The following is a 13729-nucleotide window of genomic DNA, read 5'->3' as shown; positions in this document are numbered from 1 at the left end:
TATCAAGACAATGTGTTAGGATTGTGCCAAACCACATGGATAATAGATATGTTCATTTATATGCTTGTCTAAAGTCCAAATTCTTGTCTGAGTAGGGACAAGCTTCAAGGTCAGAACCTGGGCTGGGAAACCACTAGAAGACAAAAAAGCCTATGACATGAATTATGCTCCCTTATCCCCAAATTGTCACAGATTTTTTTTTTAATTGCTGTAATTATAATTTGTTTATACTACTTTTATATTTGAAATAGACTATTATTATCACTGCATTCAAAACTAGGTATAAGTGTTATGCAAGACATACCCTGGAATAAGTGAGTCATGTTGACATTTCAAAGTATCATAGACCCTAGTATTTAGCAGAAACAAAGGCAAGTGTAAACTTGTATCCCAAGCAAGGCAGCAAATATAGAATTCTTTAAGTAGAATTGTGCAAAATAGATTATTTATTTATTTATTTATTTAATTTGTGTTTTGACACAGAAAAGTCTGAGTCCTATGTGCATTGATTTTATGACTAGAGTTGGATGGGATAAGTAGTAGCCCAAAGATGATACCATCTGCAGCCAGGGTAGATGGGCTATGACATCACAAGAGTAATACTAGCAATGAGTGAAGTAGAACAGAACAGCTTTTCTTGCAGAAAGCAATTTATCTGCAGCTTTCATGATGCTGACAACCTTGGACTGGCTTGCAGGTTAGGTGTACATCCAAACTCGACTTCTTAACAGAGCTCTTTAGACTGAGGCACATGTGAGTGGAAAAGGGATGACTTGCTGAGTCTAACTTGGCCTGACAGTAGAGTTTTAGGTGAATACTCCCCTCTCTGTCTTCTCTCTTACTCTACTCATAGTTGCTCAGGTTTTCTGGTTTCACAGCGGCTGCTGACTGTATGGTAAGTAATAAAGAATGTTTAGAAGGGTTCAAATTTAGTTGTTCAGATTTAGAGATTGTTTGCTCAGTGAGGAACTGAATCATTCTATTTGATTTAGAAAAGATTCCTCACATAGACTGAATTAGACTATTTCTGCCATTAGAGTCCAGCACATAAAATGTTCCTCCTTCTAATCCCCAATTTATTTGTGCACATGAATTCTACACATAAGTTGTTAAAATGAGAATTATACATAAAGTCTTTGTCTGCTACTTATGGGGTGTCCTCTAACTGTGAGTAAAACTTATTTATCCCTAGTTGGATTGTAACAATAAATGTGAGTCAAATAAACCATTCTGCAAAAAGTGGCGGTGCAGCTGTGACTAGTAGAATGCAGAAGACATATTTGCATATTTATAGGGATCATTACTTCTTGCTTATGATGGTTCAAAATTTCTGGTTGCATGTAGAACAGTACAAAATCAGTAGCATACTTCATAAGCCAATGAGTTAGACCATAGCAACCACAAAAAACAAATGCCTCTCTCTGCCAAAGAGACATTACATTAAACTTATAGCAACCTGATGACATTGTGCAGAATGCACCAGCCACGTTATGATGGAATTACATCTAGTGCTCAAGATGCAAGAACAAATACAGTTTTGCCAGGAGAGGTAACACAGCTATTTGACCAGAAAACTGAATTGTATCAGCTAATTAATACTCATGCTCATTTATGTCACCTGTCCACAAGCATACTGATAGGGTGTTTACATTAACATTTGCTGAAATGACATAAAACAGACTGCAGGAAAAGCTGTGGAAAAGAGTCTGGTGAAATGATGGGAATGCTAAGGAGGTTGACTGATTTTGTGTGCAGTAAACTGTGCTGCTCCAGCCTGTAGAAAAGCAAATGTTGGACTGAGGACTTGGGCAAAGAATAAAACCCAATGGCCTGAGAAGTCTGCAACAGATTCCAGGAGTTGAGAGACAAGAGAAGATGTACACAGGTTGACCTCAGCTACATTAATAAATATACTTTTGTGTTAGTTCTGTTGTAAGGAATGATTGGCATTCTTGTACATTATTTATTTGCATCTGACAGAGGATATCAAAAATTTAGTTTTAAAAGCTATACTTATTATTATTGGTACATTATTCAGTCTGGATTTATGATATGTGTGGGTAGTATTTTCACTTCGTTTTTAATGCACTTTTAGCATCATTGGAGATTCACATACTTCTTCCTAGAAAAACAAAGTAGGATTTTCCTTTTCCTTCTGTATTTTGTTATGTCTATCTCTGTACTAAACATGGTCGAAAGAAGACCGCTAGCTTACCCTCTTTAATGTGATCTATAGTTATTAGAGCATATTGTTTTCTTCTGTATAAACCTTATTCCTTACTCAGTCAATTCACCTGTAGCACTGTAACAGCTTTTCACAAACTTTGTTGTCTTCATAAGGCCTGTACACTTTAAAATGCAATTCAAATTCTTAAGTACACACCTAATATGCAGTCTAAATTACATTTTTAAGAGAAATGTTACACTTCTATGTTAAAGAAGGACGTGCTCAGAGTTTTATTTTAGGATTTGAAATGAATACAGATCATTCATTTTCAAGTTCAGCATAATAGTACTGAACAGTGACTTTTAAGTGTTTATTATTGCACTTTCACCTAGCCATAGGCTTTTTAGATCTTCCTGACTCTTTAGTAAGTTTTGAATTCACCAGTAGGTTTCTTAGTCTTAGCTCCTTGAATGGAAATAAGGGGAAGAGAGAGACAAGATGATAGGTCCTTCACTTCATTCAGAGAGTCTCTCTAAATTAATAATATAATACCTAAATTTCACAGTTTCTGAATAGTTGCACTCCTTCTGTGGGTTCTCAAAAAAATATGATTAACATTTCCCAGAGAAATTCATGAAAAGCTCTCTGCATCAAATATATTTATCATAGGAGATGTGCAGAAAGAAAGGTAGTGCCTTTGTGAAAGTAAAACCCAATTAATAGCAAAAAATCAAGAACACACAATTTTGCAGTTAACATACAGCTTTGTTTCAATTGCATCACACGTGTAACAGGAAGAAGCACTCGTTGAATAAGCAAGAACATGGGAAAGACAGAGGTTGGGTCCATCCTTTAAAACACCTTCAATGACCAATGAAAATAATCCTTATTCATGGGGGAAGGTGAAATGGGGCATGTGGGAAGAGTGGCCTCCTTAACACACTGCGATGTTTCTTCTTGCACTTAATTCTATGGACTCATAAATTTAATTTAATTACAGGGAGGAGGGGAGCAAAAAAGCTCTATGATGTATAGGGTAGATCCTTTTTTCCTTTTTTTTTTTTTTCCTCCTTACTATAAGAGCTTCTGTCTTAGAGTGCATTATTCCATACACTTCAGAAGACAATCAAAACAACTTCATGAAATGAAACTTCAGAAAATATCTTACCACGTTCAAATGTGACAAATTTTAAGCAGGGTATTCATGTGGCTCTCCTCTGTTTCTCAGTGGTGACAGTCTTTTAATATTTAAGGTTATGATGTGCTTTGTGATTGATATTTAACAGCACAGGGCATGTTCTTGGAACTGTATGTTAGTCATCTGTGCTTTTGGTTATCATGAGTCACATTTTCATAGCAATTTAATTGTAAGTTATTTCTTCGAAGAATATGAATGTTACTCAAGCTTTTGTTTTTCCACTGTCTCTGCAGGGCTGACACAAGTATCCTGATGACATTTCTTATATCTTCATTTTCTTCCAGTAGAGGCAAACTAGTTTCTTTCTAGGGAATAATTTCAGGATCTAGATGGAAAATCTTATGAAATGTATTGCTGTTGCTTTTTCTGTCCTCTCAATGCACTACAATATTTGACAGAACAGTTAAGTCACAAATTTGATTTAAACTGAGATCAGAGAGTTAGCTTGTCACGTAAGTGTTGTACAAGTGCCATCCAGGCAAGAAAACATTAGTTGTTAATTTCCTAGGAAATAACTTTGTAGTAAGTCAGCTTCGTATTAGGTGTATGAGGAAGCCTGCATAATAATGTCATCTCTTTGCAGTTAACTGCTGTTTACTCTGCCATGAACCTCAATCCAGTTTCAAGTACAGATCCACTGAAATTTTGGAAGATGTTGCTTGGCTCCATGCTCAATTCAAGAGTGAGTTAAAAGTAATTCTGTGGATGCCTTGCATGCTACAAGGCAGTGATATTTTTCCCTGTCAGTATTATTTTCCAACCAGTGTGGCAGGTATCTAAAATTCATAAGTTTGTTGTTTTTTTGTTTGTTTGTTTGTTTTTTCTGGCATGGAAAGACATTAAAAATGTGACAAAGTTGGATTAAGACCCTAATTTAGATATTATTTTTTATTAACTTGCCCAGAGAAGTCCAGCAAAATGAAAAACCTGTTGCAGAGTTTATATGCTCCGACCAAAGCATAGTTACTGGGACTGGGAAATTGCATGAAAGCATACATTCATTAGCCAACTTGAACATACAGAAATCTTAAGGAGTGAAAGAAGCCCATCACATTTCTATATATCATCTTCCTTCTGTTATTGACAGTCTTGTGTCAGCTTTTCTTGATAAATGCTGTGTCTTCATGAGTTGAACTGCAAAACTGCATGTCAAATGAGGATGTTTTTCTGTCACCATTCAGATTTTATTATTTATGAATCTTCTAAAATTGCATATTTTTGTTTTCTTTTTATGCAACATTTAAATGCCTTCTCATTATAAATATAAGTTGTATTAAGGAGACTGTTTTGATAACTTCAGTTTTTTTCATTTGTGTATAAACCAAGCAGATATGGCCTGCATTGGCCACAGCAAACTGAACTGTTAAGGAAAGTGTATTAAACAAAGCCCACAAAGAAAGAAACACTGGATTTTTTGATAATCCATGTTATTTAGGCTCAAGCGAAACATATTTGTGCCTTCACAAGATATTTAAAATGTTGTATTTGTTTTGGCTTGAATTATCCACACTGGCTTCTACACTCCAAAAGCCAAAGGAATTGGATTTTGTACTTTTGCAGGATAGAAGATACTGGGTTCACCACTTTACTTCAAATAGGAGAGTAGTCATGTACCTCATATCTCCATCTACTCAATGTTTAGGCTAGAAAAGGTACTACCGCTTTTCCATGCATTTCTCTGATAGGGCCTTTGGATCCAAGCTGGTCAATGGGATTTTGACATGCATTATGCAAACTAATTTTTCTCTTATATCTTATATTCATTTCACTGTTCATTGGAACATATTATGCAGCCCCTATGTCTTTCAGAAAACTCTTGATTTCAGTTCACTGAGTAGGTTAGATAGAGCCTTGAGTTTCCCAAACCTTTGTAACAGTAGATCCAGTTCTAAATCTTCTCTAAATAAAGCTACAAACAAGCCAGCATGATGTGTGAGTTCATTGGTGCATTGTGGGGATTTTTTTTTGTGTCAAAAACACAGACCTGTGTAATGCCCAGAGACAGGGAAATAAGACAGCCCTTTCCAAGCTCCTCAGATGCCATCTCAACTTTGGAAAATGCAGTAACTCATCAGGAATTACAGAAACTACCAATAGGGAAACATCAATTAGGTCATATCATTGCTAAGCGTATTTTATAACCCACTGATGGGTGTCTTGTCACTTCAGAGGAGTGGAAAATGCTCTGTGTTTGTCGCACATTAGATTTTCCCTTTCTATACATTTAATACCCTTTCCTCTGCTTTTTCGGTTGACTGCAGAGCTGGCTTAAAGCTTCTCACCGGACTAGCCAAAATGGAGGTCTGCTGCCTCAAGGACTGGAATAAAGGCAGGAGCATGCTGACACAGGAATGAGAAGTTTTTCTCTCACCTTCTTCTCTCCATCCCTATACTTTCCAGAACTATAAGCATTATATTTCATCTGGTCTACAAACATGTCCTAGATCTGGTCTTCCTAGATTTGATCTCCCTGCTCACTCTCTGCAGCCAAGAGAATACCAAGCCTTTGTCATCAGAGAGCTCAAGATTGACAACTCACTACCCCAGGGACCCCTACCAACCAACCAGCTATCATCTATCTGGGGAAATCTTGCTTTTCAGTACCTGATTTTGATGTCCTGTCAAAAAGCTGTTTATGGCATTTTTATTTCCTCTGAAAGGTATCACCTAAAACTATTATTTCCTTCCCACCCCAAGACATTTTCAATGTCTACAGTGGCAGCTTCCCAAAAAAAACCCTCCTTACCAAGAGCTTCGGACTGCCTTCTTTTCAGACTCCAAGAATGAAATCCTGCCTTGCATCTTGCTTTTACAAGCACCAAGACTCTGCCCCTTATCTCTTGCCCAGCACACATTACCCAGATGCCTGGCTACCTCTCTCTCTTGCTGCTTCATGCATCCTATCCAATCACTTGGTCTCTGCAGAAGTGACTGGAAACAAGGAGAAGACGGCAGCAGTGGACCTGCCTCCTCTTGGTTCCACCTGTGCTCTGATTCTGCTCCTTGAATTTGCTGGATTCCCTGGGGAGGTCTATGGGCCTCTAGCTTGCTGTAATAACACAGCTGGTCTTTAGTGCTCGGCAACGAGTGCTGCACAACACCAGCAAGGGATTTTAAGATTGAGCTGTGTTTAAAAACTTCTAATGGATAATTTGTTAGATACTACAACACACTGTGCCCTGAAGTAAGAGAAATATCACCCTTTTGAATCTAGTTTTGACAAAAAAAAAATATATTATGAAGGTAAGCTCTGAGTGGTTTCCATGACTACCATCTACTGTACATCAGTATTCTCTGTGACCAGCATTTTAAAAGGCCCAGGGTGAGTCCTCAGTCCATAGATTCTCACCTGTGACATATTGTGTGTCACATTTTAGAAGCCATTTCAGCTGCTGACTGTGACATTGAGATTTGTTATTATAATATATTGAATAAATTAAATTCCAAACAAATGTTATACTTGGATTGCAGTGCAGTCAGCTGAACACTGAAGTTAGAAAATGTCACAGTAAAGAATGTGTGATCCCATCTGCCTTTCTTTCTAGTATAGGTAATAAACAGTTTTTTAACAATACAGCTTTTAATGATTATGATGTGTGCTCAGAGGAAGGCGCTGTAGTACATTGTTCTTGTAAAGTTAGGTATGCACATTTTCTTATGAGTTACAATATAGACTCTTAATCATAACAGTTGAATCAATCTCTGGTGATCTTTTCCCATAAAATTCGGTCAATATGAACATCTGAAGACTGTTGTCAGTATCTAGGTATCACATGTTTTGTCATCACACACCTCCATTCCCTTGGTGAGACAGTGACTACTTTATTTCTTAGAGTCTGAACTACTAGAACCTTTAAAATTTATTCATTTGTTTTTCTGTTGGCAAATGTTTTGAAATGAAAAAGAGCAAGTGATATATTTCTTAAAGTTTTCTTGTCTTATGGTGAATGATGAAGATCATTTTGTTGAAGAGTAAGTGGGCTACCCTCTCCATTAAATGCTGACTGAATAGTTGGTTCACCAAATCAGTTCTGGTGCAATCCTCCAGAGCAACAAGATGAATTCAGGTTAGCATTTATGCGCATGTTCAAAATTGTGTCCCTTTACAACTAGGAAAAATAACTCTTTTTCTCCCAGTCTTACTATCTGTCCAGTTTTGAGGAGGTCTCTAATGTTCCTCTGGTATTTTGCTGTGCTTCCACAAGCAGAAAGAAGAGTCTTAATGCTTACTGCTTGTTCTAAGTAGCTGGTCATTATGAATCCACTGGAGATTCAATACAACAGAACCACGTATAATGAATTTGCTCAATATTCAGTGATGTCTGAAGCAAGTGTTGGGCAGTTGTGTGGCACTGGCTGAGCCATAATAAGAAAATTATTTAGGTGAAATGTTGCACAGTAATGAACTTTATATCAGACAAATCAGATGTTAATGTTAACAGGATTTTTTTTTTTTTTTTTTTTAAATATTAAAGTCTGCAATAAACCGCCTCATTTCTTTTTCAGTTTTGAAGATCTTTCCCATCATGGAAACATCACATTTACATTGCTTTGACCTTTGTATGTCAATTAGTTTTTACCACTTTTTCTCTTATTAAGTTGTGTGTAATGCTTCCAGTTCATGAAAAAATGGGGGGCAATGTCATCTTAAATGACTTGAAAAAGTTTTTACCTGTGATTGGACACAGTGTGCATTCACAGACGATATTACTCCCCAGCTTTTAATATCCCAGTACTCTTAAGTTTTCTGTGCACTTACTCTTGTGTAAAGGACTACCTTTAACTATTTCACTCTTCTCTATCATGTACTAAACCCCTCGTTCCTGAAGTGCATTTATAGTGTACAACACCCAACTTATTCCACACGAAGAAGAACTAATAAGAATATGATGAACCTATCCACGTGGGCAAGTGATAAAATCAGTAATTATGTTAATTACTTTAAGGAATTGTAACTCAAAATATTTGGCAGATTTTTATTTTTTTTCCAGACATCTGCAAATCAATAAAATGGGAGAAAAGAAGAGATTCAGTGCCATGACCAAGGCCATGTTTTCCCTGTCAGATATGCTTTGTGCCAGCACTGGCTCCTGAGGGCCCCAAGAAGAGGCAAGGATATGTGTCCTGTTTCTTTTACCAACACTGGTTGACTTGAACTTTTACCCATTGTAACAGCTGCTGAAAGCTGCAATAGCTTTCTGTCTTCTGCTACAGTATTTGGAAGGAAAGGGCAACAACAACAACAAAAAAGTTAGTTCCCTGGTCAAGGAATATACCACATGCATGAGGCCGGTTTGCTGCCACTCTCTTCTCCCATTACATGCATGCAGAGAAAATCATTAAAAGGACGCCCATCTTCCTCAGAAAGATTTAACACAGCTAAGCTCATTGAGACAAAATAACGTAGAGCTTTGTTAAAAATCACAAGGATGACTTGAGGGCTACAAGTTGTCAGATGTAATGATTATGAACGAACAAGTTTGCCCAGAGCCTGTAAACCCACAGCAGAAGCTTTTTGGTCTTACTCACCGTAAGGTTCCAGGCAGTTGCAATTCATCCAGGCCAGCATTTCTGACAGGCAGCCAGATACCTTCACACTTGCACTCTGAGAGGCATTCAAAGGCTGAATGCTAAGCAGTGAGTATCATCGTTCCACAGTGCATTTGACACCAACATCCCCAGTGAAAACACTCAGCTTTGAATAGGAATAAAGCAATAGACAGGGATGTGGAGAGCAGTTCAGTTAATTGCTTTGATCAAGACAGAATCTGTCTACTCACAGGAACAGATGCAAAGACTGACATAGTAATGGAGGTGGGAAACTGCCTTTATTTTGTTACAAGCACACCAGCAGTCTGTAACCCTGACAGTTCTGCAGCTATCCTTGGCTGAAGCTTTTGTATCAGCCAGAGCTAAGGGTCATCTAGATGTGTTTGCTAAAATGGATTTATCAGCCTCCACAAGTAGTTGTGGGTCTTGTCAGATCTACTGGTGAACAAGTGTCCACAGACTACCGTGTTACTATTTGTTTAATTGATTGTATCTGGGAGCACTTTTCTCAGCTACTAAAAATTAGAATCATATCATCATAGAATTATCTCATTTGGTGTTACTACATGCAGTGGTAGTGTTTAGATAGACACTTTAGAGACAAGTCTATCATTTTCTTTTCCAGAGTCTCAGATGAAAAATCAGAAAATACTAATTATTTTTTTTGTTGTTGTTGTTGTGGCTTTTTATGTTTCCACAAGTAGTAGACACTCTTAGATACCAACCAGAGAACTCGCATCTTCAGCTCATATAACAGATGTTTAAAAATGCTAGGAAGCTGACTGCCACTTAGAGAAAATGCAAGAACTTTGCTCATTTATATCCACCTGAAGGAAAAATAAATAAAAATAAAAGGTACATTTCTCAGCTATGAAAAAATGAAAATGAAAGGCACAGGTCCTACTGGAAGTCTTTCAACTCTATGCATGTTTCTCAGATGCTTCTAAAGACCTTTTTATTTTTATAAAATCTGTCTAAATAAGTCACTAAAGAAATGAAAATAAATAAATAAGTCAGTGGCTAAACAGATTTTAGCCGTCAGAGGGGATTCATGGAAATTAATGTTATCTATGGGATAGCAAGTAAAATAACTGCAAGAACGTGTGTATGCATAACACATGTATGACTGTCTATACATACACACATATATGTAACACGTATAAAAGAACATCTTTTAGGGGAAGTAGAATTTTGAATACCTCTGTTATTAGTTACATGCTATTTTACATAGAGAGATGAAGACACTGAAGCTAATAGCATGCTCCCCATTGAGCTCAGTGGACTCTAGATCAGGATCTAAATTATTGTAGTGCTGCTTTTTTCCCTACATATTCTGTGAGCAGTAACTCAGACAGGACATTTGTCCAATAAATTTCAGAAAGAAATAGATAACAAATATTATGCAAAGCAAAACAGAGGCAATAGCTATTTTAGTACTGTTATCAAGGCAAAATGTAAGGTTGTTAATGTATCTGACTAGGTTTTATCATGCTTGATAGTAATAATTTACTTTCAATAGACTTAATGGCCTAAGGTATTATACTATTATCATGTCAGTGCTGTATTAAGAGAGAATGCTAGTTTTAGTGCTAGCAGCAGTTTAGTTAGGAGAGTTTCTTCAAAGACCATTATGTTGTAAACTATAGAAATTGCTGTAACATTTTTATTTATAAGGGCATAAGAAGAAAGAACTTATCTAGTGTGTTAACAGCCATTGTCCTAATTCATGGTCTCTAACGTAATAACACTGAATATTATAGTGAGTGGAAGAAGATTAGCTTTGAAATGAGGAAGAATAAGAATTTATTTTAGATAGAGAGGAAGAAAGTAGAAAACTGAAGGCAGATTGTCTAGAAATCGCTGGCAAGTTCTTTTACAAATATGCTGAAAGTTTTCGTTTTAATTTTTAAACAAAGTGATTTTTGTGTGTATTTATTTTGTATTTCAATCTGAGAAATGTATTAACTACATGATACACAGTATGATTTATGTTGAAGATAAGGAGTTTTGTTTATAAGCCACTGTGCACACTCACATGAGGCCAATACTAAAAAGAAATTTGCATGGGCTAATTTTGTGTGAGCTGCTGGCTGCCTTGCAGGGAAGTGTTAAACCTTTTAAAAGGCTGACATTCTGCATTACTGTCCAGCAGCAGTGGCGGGGGATGTTGTCAGTATGGGCTTCCTAATAGACAGAACTGGATGCAGAACCAGATGTGGCCTCCTAGTAATTAGGAGGACAACAAAACAGTGCAAAGCAGCATTTCCTATCATGTGACTAGTGCATGTGGCACACAGGATAATGCTAATAGGGAGCTACTGTCCCCATAGCTCTTCTTATAAATTTGTTTCTGCTCACAGACAGACCTTCTCCTTACGTTAAATTTACTTCCCTTGGGTCACTCTGGGATCTGTCATGCAGGTTCCTATCAGGCATCAAGTGTCTAATTAAATCAACTATATCAATTTCTAAGGCTATTGCTAGACATTTTCTGTCAGCATTGAGCACTTATAAGAAGGATCCCAAGAGCTTAATCATCTCACATACAAAAATCAATGATTTAAAATGTATAAAAGTAAAATCAGCAAGAGCTTATTTAAGTATATAGTTTTTATTCACTTCTTATGGAGACTTTTAAAATTCACATGGAGAAATTTCCATATTTAAACTGGAGAACTATCAGCTCTTCAGCTTCTTCTTGCTACTATAGGAGAGGTGATAGGGTATGGCTTAATATTGTCTTATTTTAGCTTCATATCATCTGACAGCCCTCCTAGTCTGCAAGGCTTGATAGCATCATCTTTCTATAAATACATATTCCCTGGGAATCTATTGGGATGGGACTCAGGTGCTCTATCTCCTTCAATTATATTGCTTGATACAGTATGTCTGTGCACTGCCTGCAACTGCTGAGGTACCTGCAACGTCTTCTCACCTCCAGAGAGGATCAATGTCCTGCAGATGGTGTCTTCAGGCTGTGTAAGGACCAGGTGCATGGGAACAAAGTTAAAAGTCACAGGTGATGACCAGAGTGATGGGAGTTGCAGCATAGGGTGGGGAAATCTGTTGTGGAACATTGACATTAAAAACCTCCTGTTGTAGGTTCAGAGATGAACCTTGAAATTAGCTTGCTACAGACATGTAACCTGGTGTCTTATCTTTGGGTGGTTGAGCTCATACAGACCTGTTACTGACTCACTTATCTTTATGAAAAGAGTCTTTTTGGTTTTAGCAAGGCTTCATATAAACAATTAAACGGAGGTATTTATGCATAGTATAGATTAGTGTCCTTTGGGGTTGACATGTTTTAGAATAGTCTCAGTAAAGTCAGTAGAGATAGTATATGCATAAAATTTTGGAGATATAGATATGTCTACATATTGGTCAAGTATAAAAATATTAAAAATATCCTGATCTACCTTTCAATCTGATTTTAATGATTTTCAGTTAAACCTATAGCATGACGTGTTTTAGATGTAAGTTATCTTGAAGTAGTAAGATAATTGAAGTGAATGAGGAAAAATGTACTTTATTTATTTTTTGTGTACGTTAAACCTCTTACTGTTGCATTTAGCACAGAGAAAATAAGCTATCTGCCTCCAACGTAAAGTAATTTGCCCTACTGGAGTGATAGAGATATTCCCAAAGGTAAGCTACCACTCTGAAAAAAAGAAAACAGCATTAGACATTTAAGGCTTCAATGGTTAAAACATTTACCTCATAAATATTAAAGCCAAGCCGAAGCTTCTAACTCTCCCACTCCTGTAAAGGATGGTGTTCAATCACAGCGAAGTGGAGAGGGTGTCGGTGAAGATGCTGGAAAGGATCAATACAGTTCCCTAGCAACAGGGCTACGTGCCTGGGGTTCCTGCATCCACAGGGACCTCCTGACCCACTAAATCAAGGCAGCAGCTTTGCCTCTGCTTTCATCGTGTAAGTTAGAGCAAACATTTCCACTGCTCTGTATTTCTCAGATCAACCCATAGATAAGAGAAATGAGTAGCAGTGGGGTGGGAGGAAGCTAATTATATCACTCTTAAAAAGACGAGCACGTTGTCTGTTAAGATAATCCTTGGGAGAGAGGTAGCTTTGTGAAAGGGAAGAAACCTCAAATTCTGTGATACAGCTATTGCTTTCTAATATCAAATGATGGACCTAATGTTAGTTTTATTATAGAGCAATCACAGCCCGTAGTCATGGAGTATAGCTTCTGAAGAGAGGTTATATTAATTGTGTTCACAGAGCTGCATAATTATTCTCATCTGATGGAAAATACAGACAGTGAAAAAGCATACACAGTTTTTTTGTTTTGCTATCCTTTTAACATTGTTGAACTTCATAGTTAAATTGTGGGTGAGTGGTAGCTTAAAAATAACTTAATTTCCTATTATGAAACAGCATTTTTAGCATTCTTCCATTCTCCATGAGAAAGCACTGACTCAGTATGCATGTGTCTTTTTTTTTTTTTTTTTTTCACTCCTTCCCATGTGCTCAAAGCCAATGTGGGGTTCATGTGAAATATCTGTTTTGGTTACAAATTTGGTTCCCTAACCAAAAAGGACACCAAGAGAGGAGAAGCATACAGTTAAGTGTCAACTAACTTAAAGTCAGAAGCTTCCTGAGTTCATTATTTTCCTCAGCACATTGCAGGAAGAAATGGGCCACATACATTTTCTATCAGGATAATAAACATTTTACTATGGTTATCATAGAAGTATGCATTATTCTTGATGCCTTTGACAATGTTTAATGTGACTGCATAATTATTCTTCACACATAGTATCATGAGTATATTGTCTGTATGTTTTGAGTGC

This window comes from Cygnus olor, chromosome 2, assembly GCF_009769625.2.
Source record: "Cygnus olor isolate bCygOlo1 chromosome 2, bCygOlo1.pri.v2, whole genome shotgun sequence".
Classification (NCBI taxonomy): domain Eukaryota; kingdom Metazoa; phylum Chordata; class Aves; order Anseriformes; family Anatidae; genus Cygnus; species Cygnus olor.
The sequence above is the reverse complement of the archived record's forward strand: the minus strand, read 5'-3'. Positions refer to the sequence as shown.